This window comes from Rosa rugosa, chromosome 7 (genome assembly GCF_958449725.1).
Source record: "Rosa rugosa chromosome 7, drRosRugo1.1, whole genome shotgun sequence".
NCBI lineage: Eukaryota > Viridiplantae > Streptophyta > Magnoliopsida > Rosales > Rosaceae > Rosa > Rosa rugosa.
Window position 1 is genome coordinate 35,636,242 of NC_084826.1, and position 8,710 is coordinate 35,644,951.

Consider the following 8,710-nt stretch of genomic DNA (forward strand, 5'->3'; position numbering starts at 1 on the left):
AACTATACAAGTTCCATCAGATCATATTCATCATGAGGGTCCATGAATGTCTTTTACTTTAACTGCAAAACCAATAAAAGAGTAGTAAATAATAGTAACATCGAACACATGTTTGCCTAGAATTTAAAACTTAGAAGTAGTATCAACACATACAAGTGTTCCAACTTTTATCACAGAAATTTAGGCAAAAAAACCCACCAATATTGGAAATCATAAACTTGTACAAGTGCCAATAAATCAAGAAAAAACTAGACGAAATTTACCTCATTAATGAAGAAGGGCCGTGTGTCTTTATGTTTCTATCAAGCTTTAGATCTTTCATTCCCTGTAATTTACATACCCAAAAATTAACAAATGAACTCAGCATCCTTACATTATCACTCAAATAACAGAGAATTATAAGAAAATATTGAAACTGAAAATATGGTACATGATCTTAATTAGATTACCCCTATTGTGTTCACAAGTCCATGCAAACTTCAGCACGAACATAAAGATGTATAAATATATCATTCGTCAACATAGTGAACGTTGCCTACCACATTGATTCAAGCTATTTTCACCAAAATGGAACAAAAAGTTTCAAAAGGTCAATACATAATATACCTCAAAGCCAATGCAGCAACCTCAGAAGAAATGAAGCAACCCTGCCACCTGCAGATAAAAAAAATAACAAAATAAGGTAGTATATACAAGGAAATAGAAAACAAAAACCATATCCCACAAAAAGTGAAGTTGCTTACATCAAGAAATTTCTAGCAACCATCATCATCCTACACAAATAAATCCCAGTCTTATTTAGATTCTGCATCCAAACCATTGAAATTAATTACCTCTTCTGTTTTTTTTTGGTTCAAAGAGATTACCTCTTCTTAACAATATATGATACCCAAGTGCACAAAGAGTAGAGTGCGTACAAGACATCTCAAATAAACAAGAGGAAAAAACAAACTATACAGATGTAAGAACAAATCAAAATGATAAAAATATAAATGACAGTGAGGACCCACCTAGTTGCTATACTTTGAATCTTCTGATTCTTGCCGCATCTTACCTACTAATACCCCCACACCCTACTAAAGGAATCTTCCCCTGATTGATAACAGATAACAAGTCAAAAAGTTTCGAGCTCTGATTCATATATTCAAAATGAACCAAAAAGTGCAATCTCAAGTTCTATGTACACTCTACCTCAGTGTAAACATCATGAATAACAAGTTATACGAAAAGCCAACGTACCCTTGTCAACAGGTACATATCCTTTAAGAGTCTGGTAGAGGTATCAAATAGTGGTTTCCCACTCAAGCCACCAGCTTCAGAAGCCACTGGGTTTCTACTAACAGAGTCTTCTGTCTGGTCTTGAAACAGTTGTGTTTGATATAATCTAGAAACAAATTAAACAAATTTTTAACTCGCAATAAACAAAATTTCAAGAATAAACCCCACATACTGAAATTATAAACTCATCAGTAACATATAGAATACCCTATAGTCATCATTTCACACCATGGGATAATGTAGCCAATTTTCCATCTTTCTCATAAGTTGAGTAATTGGCCATTCTTCTTAACATATGCCAAAGAAAAAGCTTTTTCCTTTTTCCCCCATTTCTCAGAAATCTCAAGGGGGTGATCAAAGACAACGAATTCTTGAGATGTTAGTCATAAAGTATCTATTATGCAGAGAAACTTTGATTTTAATAAACCACGCATCAACAGCAACATCTAAGCAGTAAAGAAGTCTTTTATAATTTTATTACTTCACAGAGTTGGCAGCCTAACAGTGCAAAAAGCAAGTAATATTCACATTTTGATAGGCATGATAGAGCATATATGCCAAACAAGGATACTCATTAAGTTTCTGTTTAAAAGGAAACATACCAATCCGTCCAAGCGAAGGGCAAGGGCCACCTATATCCATACAGAAGAAAACCATGAGAGCACCATCTTAAGGACAAAAGAAGTAATCAATTACAAGCATATATATACATACTGCAGCAATATCTTCGAGATCTTCTTTAGACAAATCTGGAGCGATTTTCACGAGCAATGGAGGAGGGCCCTCTTCACCCCATTGCATTTCATCACGAGCAGCTTGTACCTTCATAACAGAAAGTTTTACATTTTGCACTAGTTTTGTGAACAACGATATTGAACATAGTTGAGCTCCATACCTTCTTCACAAGGACCTTTAACTGGTTTCTTCCTTGAAGCATACGTAGCCCGGGGGTGGTGGAAATCATAAACATTAATCACCTACAAAGGGATAAGCAGATAAACAGTCAAATTAACACCCCAGATCAGAAGTCCCTTTAGCTGATATAAGAAATTGTTGTGATGCACAAAGTGGGTACCTCTCAAATTAGAGACTTGAGAAAAACAATGAAGCTTCTGCTCGGATGTGAACCTGGTATGATCTACTGATGTGATAGCGAAAGATCTACTGATGTGAACCTGGTATGGGTTCTAGGTGGTGATGAGAAGACGTGATTTCAGCTATGGAGAAGGGATTTTGTGTTTGCGTTGAGGCTGTGTATCCCAACGCCACCGCACCGACACAAGACAAAGCCAACCACACCAGAAGATGGCCGGCATCCCAGATCGAAACCCGAGAAGAATCGGAGCCACGAGATCTAGAATCCGGCCACTGCCACTCCACCGTCCAAAGCCGAGACACCCTCAACAACCAGCAAATCGAACCCTGACCGCAAATCGCAACACGTCGGGAAGACCAAACCAGCTCCCACGAAGAACGGACCCAGATCTGGTAACTCCGCCCCGATCCAAGCAGCAGCCGCCAATACCCATCCCTGAGCCAGACCGCCGCCCTAGAGCCACGCCGCTAACCTCCGTAATCATCCCCTCCCGGACCGGAACGCAGCAGCAGGGGCGCCGCCAACGATCGGCCGGGAGAGAGCGCTCTCAATCTCTCTGTTTTTTTCCCGCGCGTGAGGCGCGTTCTATCTTACTAGGGTACTGGAGAAAGACTAACGTTTATCGCGTTGAGGCTGTGTTGGGAAGGCAAAGGAGAAAAGTTTTCACTTTTAGTGAAGCGCCCGTGGTTTTAGAAATACTGCCGACTTTAAAACAAAGCCCCGTGTTTCTCAAACGTCCTTAATCACTTATAAGGACATTTTTTTTAAATTGCGTCATTGTATCTTTTAATGAGGTGTCCACATATTCAGTTTTTGTAGTAGTGTTTGTTGTTGCCTAGTTAACATAAAACATTCAATAAACATCAATTTATTACATATTTGAAACACAAATCCTAGATTTTACAGAATTCACACATGCACATCCTATTCTTCTCATTTACCCACTTAGTTAACCAAATCTAGGCTATCAACAAATTCAATTTCGCAGAAACTTTAGAATTTGAAAACTGAAATCAGAGATAGAACTTTTACTTACTTTCGCAAATCATGAGGCCAGAGAAGGACGAAGCACAGCCGATATCCTACTCTGAACCGCGGGGATGGTCGAGTGAGCAGCCGAGAGTGAGAATCTAAGAATTGAGAGCGAGAGATCAAGACCGAGAATCTCAGTGTCGAGAGCGAGAGGTTTTTCGAAAACTGAATTGGGAAAGTGAAATGGGAAACGGTACCACATAGTGGGTTTTGTGCCCTGCCATTGTGTAATTCGTTAACTTTCTGTGGGTAGAATCGTCTTTTGCATTTTTTTTTTTGGATTAGTGGGAACAAAATTCTCTTAATGGTGCAAGTGGACTAATTTTAGCCCATTTTGGTGTCACGGACCCTTAGTATTTTCCTTAACCAAATATAATTCTTTTTACATGCATTTTACGACAACCACAACAATTAATGTAAAAATAGATATTTTTTGTTTTAGATGTAAACAACTTCACCTACAACTTGTTATTACTACTTTTTGAACTAATTTACAAATGTTACCATAATGTGTTATCATATAGGTAAAGCATTATATTTTGAGTAAAACCACGTATGTCCTCATTGGTATAATGAAGTTCTCCCTTGCGTAATTAAAGTAATATATTGTGTAAGTTCCATAGTCGAAGTTGTAATTACTTTCAGTCGATGTAATTTACCACAAAATACAACAATTGATGTCAAAACGATAATTTTTGTTATAATTGTAGTAATTACTCCACCTACAACCTATGTACTAGTTTATGGACAATTTAACGAGTGTGACAAAAAATTTGTTGTCGGAGTGGTAAATCTCTATGTTTTTATCATTAATGAAATGATTACTTCAATGACCATGTATTTTACTACAATCCACGTCAATTGATGTAAAAGCGGTAATTTTGTTCAATTTGTAGTAATTACTCTACCTAAACTAATGTATTAGTTTATGGACAATTTAACTTGTTGTCAGAGTGGTAAATCTTTATATTTTTATTATAATGAAATGATTATTACAATGACTACCTAGTTTACCACAACCTCCAAGAATTAATGTAAAAGTGGTAATTTTTGTTCTATTTGTAGTAACTACTTTAAAAACTACATCATTTACAAGATTATCAACCATTTTATAATTCCGACAACATATGTGTTGTGAACATGGTAAAATTAATATTAAACCAAAAGATATGTAAGTACCCAGTATTGTGAAGATGCTCTCCATTTGATAGTCAATGTTCTCCGTTTCATAAAAGTCATCCAATTATGATATTTGGGCTAAAGTCTGTTTAGTCCCTGTACTATGCCTCTCTCATCGTTTCAGTCCCTGACATTCCAATTTAATCTGAAAATTCCCTGAGGTCTCAATTTTCGTCTAGTAGGTCATTTCCGCGGGAAATTAGGAATTGGTCTTGGGTGAAATGTCCAATATACCCCTCAGTTATTTCTTTTTTCTTTTTTTTCCTTTTTTTCTTTTTTCTTTTTAATTTCTTTTTTTCTTTTTTCTTTTTCCTTTTTAATTTCATTTTTCCTTTTTTTCTTTTTCTTTTTTTCCTTTTTCCATTTTAATTTCTTTTTTTTTCTTTTTTCTTTTTCCTTTTTAATTTCCTTTTTTTCATTTTCCTTTTTAATTTCTTTTTTTTTTCCTTTTTAATTTCTTTTTTTTCCTTTTTTCTTTTTCCTTTTTAATTTTTTTTCCTTTTTAAGTTCTTTTTTCTTTTTTGTTTTGCCTACTTTCTACTTCCTCAACCCACCAATCCCATTCCGATCAAACTCCACAACCCATCTATTTCCCAATCAACTCGGAAATTCGCCGCTAAACCACTCCCCTCTTGTTTTCACAGCGTACTTCTCTCTCTCCCACTCAAATATCACTTTCTCTCTCCACATCAAGCCTCAATTTGGAAACTTTTCACTGAAAATTACCATTTTTTAACTTTTCACTGAAAACTACTATTTTTTCAAACTCTAAGGTTTTTGGGTCTTCCTCAAAATGGTGATTTGGATTTTGAGTTTGGTTGAAATAGTGGTTTTTGATGGCCAAGTTGACAAAAACCAGAAGTGAAGAAGAAGAAGAATAGTGATGGAAAAGAAAAATGGCCGCTGGCGTGGAGAACAAAAATTGGGGTTTCGGGTCGATCTGGATTGGTTCGCCGACGTGGTGCTACTGATGCAGCAGAATACGATGGTCATTAAAAAGGAAAAAGAAAAAAGAAAAAAAAAAGGAAAAAAGAAATTAAAAAGAAAAAATAAATTAAAATGGAAAAAGGAAAAAAAGAAAAATAAAAGGAAAAAGAAAAAAAAGAAACAAGAAAAAAAAAGAAATTAAAAAGGAAAAAGAAAAAAAAAATTAAAATGGAAAAAGGAAAAAAAGAAAAATAAAAGGAAAAACAAAAAAAAATTTAAAAAGGAAAAAGAAAAAAGAAACAAGAAAAAAAGAAATTAAAAATGAAAAAGAAAAAAGAAAAAAGAAAAAAAAGAAATTAAAATGGAAAAAGGAAAAAATAAAAATAAAAAAAGGAAAAATGAAATTAAAAAGGAAAAAGAAAAAAGAAAAAAAAGAAATTAAAAAGGAAAAAAATAAATTAAAATGGAAAAAAAAGAAAAAAGAAATAACTAAGGGGTATATTGGACATTTCACCCAAGGCCAATTTCTAATTTCCTGCGGAAAGGGTCTGTTAGACGGAAATTGAGACCTCAGGGACTTTTCAGATTAAATTGGAATGTCAGGGACTGAAACGATGAGAGAGGCATAGTACAGGGACTAAACAGACTTTAGCCCTTACATCTTTGACCGCTCAAATACAATAACCAAAATAAGTGTGGTCATAAGTCATAATTTTAGTTCTACTAGGTGTAATTTATTATTTTGATAATATTTGTTACATGTTTTTTTTTTTCTTTTGATGTGAAAAGACTATGATTATAAGTGGAAGCCCCTAGGGCACCCAGAGTTTACAACATCAAAGCAAAGTGCATCAGAAACACTCCTAAGTAATGGGGAGGTGCATTGCAGACCATCAACAGAACTATGACCTAGACTAGTTACAGCATCAGCTGCAAAGTTTGCCTCTCGTAATACATGGTTAAAACAAATGGAATTGAAACTAGGTGCTAAAAGCCAAATATCCTGCACAATTTTGCGAATTCTCCAAGGAGGTTGAATTCTTCTTTTCACAACATCAATGACTAACTTGGAGTCTCACCCTGCTTGTATATTGGTAAATCCATGCTTCTTAGCAAGAACAAGACCGTTTCTTAGTGCCAATGCTTCAGCTAATGGTACATTGGTAGTCCTGAAGCTTCTGGTTGCTATAACAAGCGGGGTTCCTCTATGATCTCTGATGATAATGTAACGTCCCGTATCTTAAATTACCAATTTACAAGTTAGGTGGACGGTAAACGACCGTTATTTTCACTTTTACTGTCGTTTAAGTACTTTTAGTGGCCCTAAAAGTTGACTTTTTGATCGGGCCAAAATTTGAGAAAATGTTCTTCATGGAAGTTGTAGAGGACGTTAAACCGAGCGCGTGCATATGTGGTACGTAAAAATCGGAGTTCGTATGCGAAAGTTATAAGCGAAAAACGGAAGTTACTGTTCATGGTAATTAGTATATATATAGGAATTTACTGTGGGTAGATCAGATTTCTACCCAGCCATTTCCTCTCTCCTCTTCCCCGATCTCTCTCTCCCTCACGTCGGCCTCTTCTCTTCTTTTTCCGATTTCTTCACCGTCCGGCGTCCAATTGATGCAACACCGACTAGGCTAGGACCGCCTCCTCCTCCTCTACACGGCTGTGGCCGTGGGTCACGACGATTTGGCCGGAAAACCATCAATTTTGGCCAAAACAGTTACTGTAGCAGTTTGGTCTCCGATGAAATTCTCCATTTTTCGGCCACTTCCGGCGGTGAAATCAGGTCCATTAGGAGCGCATTGAGACGAAGAGCATCCTCCCCAAATCTTTTGCCGAGAATTGAAGCGTGGAGGAAGAATTGACGGTTTGAAGTTTGGGGTCACTATTCACAAATCGGGTTCAAACTTCTCCTTAATTGTTGAGGTACTTCTAGCCTTTTTCTGAAATTGTTGTAGTTGAGAAAGTTGTTGGGTCTGTTGAGTAGGTGTTGCTGCCAAAATTTGGTGGCCATTGGAGGTGGTGGCCGCCGGCGCGTGGGCCCCACGCGCCGCCACTGTAGGTCGCGCCTGGAGGCGCGTAGGGCAGCTTTTTAATTTCAATTTTTAGCCCATTAAATCCTATAATTTGAGTAGAGCTTGTTTATGAAGTTTGGTAATTTTTGGAGGAGTTTGGAATTGTTTGTGAATTTTGAAAGTGTGGAGTTTCGGTTGTTGATTTGTGGGAATCCGGCCTTCGGATTTCCCTTATTCCGTCATGGAATACCTTAATCGACGGATTGATATAAATGGTGAAGTTTGGCTTGAAGTCGAAAGGAGTTGGAGTTGCTAGTTTACGTGGGGTTTTCGGGATTCAATATAGAATCGTATTGTTTTATCGAATTGTTGTTTACGGAATACAATTGTGTACAGGACGAGATACTGACTCATCGCTCGACGAGGATCCTTACGCTTGGATACCACGCTAGCCGTATACTGTGAGTGGACTTTTATTTTTAAATATTGATGCATGCATTTATTTTCTTAAATAATGCTCTAGTTTTAATCATATTACTTATTGAGCAAATGATTTGATTTTCGGAAATTCGATCTCGGTTTATCTCGTGGATTCGCTCTCGACAACGAGTTTCAAAGGTTGATTATGATTTATAATATTATTTGACAATTGCTTATTTCCGAGGTAATTTTCCGGAATTAAGTATATTTCTAATTGCCGATTTAAGTTCCTGGAAGATTCTCGAGATGAGTTTCGATGGAGTTGGATTTTCTTATATATTTATCGACTTTCGGTTTTGGCATTGGGAATGCCTTAATGATGATTTCGAGATTTTTCTGGAATATTATCGGAAATGGGATTTCCTAAATAAATATTAATGATTTATAAATTCTCGCCCATTTGTTTATGATTTCGAGACTATCTTGGCGTGCGGGGTCACGTCGTTGAATACATGGATTTTATCTTGAGAGATTTTGGAGAAGCCTTATGGATTTACGGATTTACTGGTTTTCGATGGTTTCTCCTCACCATACGCGGGTCATGTGATTAGGTCTCCTCCTCACCGACTTTGTGTTGGTGAGTGGCAGTTGAGGTAGCTTATTCTCCTCCTCACTTACTTTGTGTTGGTGAGTGGCAGTAGAGGTGATTTATTCTCCTCCTCACGTGGGTGGCAGTCGAGGTAATGTTCTCCTCCTC

At 36.7% G+C, this 8,710-nt stretch overlaps 1 long non-coding RNA gene across 1 annotated transcript; it reads right to left on the bottom strand.

The window, feature by feature from the left end:
- Positions 1-258: 258 nt before the first annotated feature.
- On the bottom strand, positions 259-2,110 carry LOC133720250 (uncharacterized). The gene is made up of 5 exons (XR_009851785.1): positions 1,993-2,110; positions 1,881-1,910; positions 1,240-1,384; positions 607-654; positions 259-325 (listed from the first exon to the last, which is right to left on the bottom strand). It is a non-coding gene; the product is annotated as an uncharacterized LOC133720250 (long non-coding RNA).
- Between the last annotated feature and the right edge of the window lie 6,600 nt (positions 2,111-8,710).